This window comes from Fulmarus glacialis, unplaced genomic scaffold, assembly GCF_000690835.1.
Source record: "Fulmarus glacialis isolate BGI_N327 unplaced genomic scaffold, ASM69083v1 scaffold14372, whole genome shotgun sequence".
Classification (NCBI taxonomy): Eukaryota; Metazoa; Chordata; class Aves; order Procellariiformes; family Procellariidae; genus Fulmarus; species Fulmarus glacialis.
This window is the reverse complement of record NW_009196011.1, coordinates 35,330-35,616: the sequence shown is the minus strand read 5'-3', so window position 1 is coordinate 35,616 and position 287 is coordinate 35,330.

Sequence of the window (287 nt, the reverse complement as noted above, 5' to 3'; positions counted from 1 at the left end):
CCCGAGGGGGTGTCCATGAGCAGCTACAGCGGGGATGGGGCTGGGCAGAGGCATGGCCGAGGCCGGGGATGGCGGCAAAATGGTGCCCTGGGCTGTGGGGCCTGGGAGAAGGCGTTGGGGTGTATGAGGCCTGCTGGTGCTCCCGGGGCACGGCATGGCCCCCCGGCAGGAGGTTTGGCTGTGTGTGGCTGGGGCGGGGGTCCTGCCAACCCACCGGAGCAAGCTCGTGGTGGAAGTGTGGCTTGGGGGGACCCCTCCGCCCCCACCGGTCCGCAGAAGATGGGCTT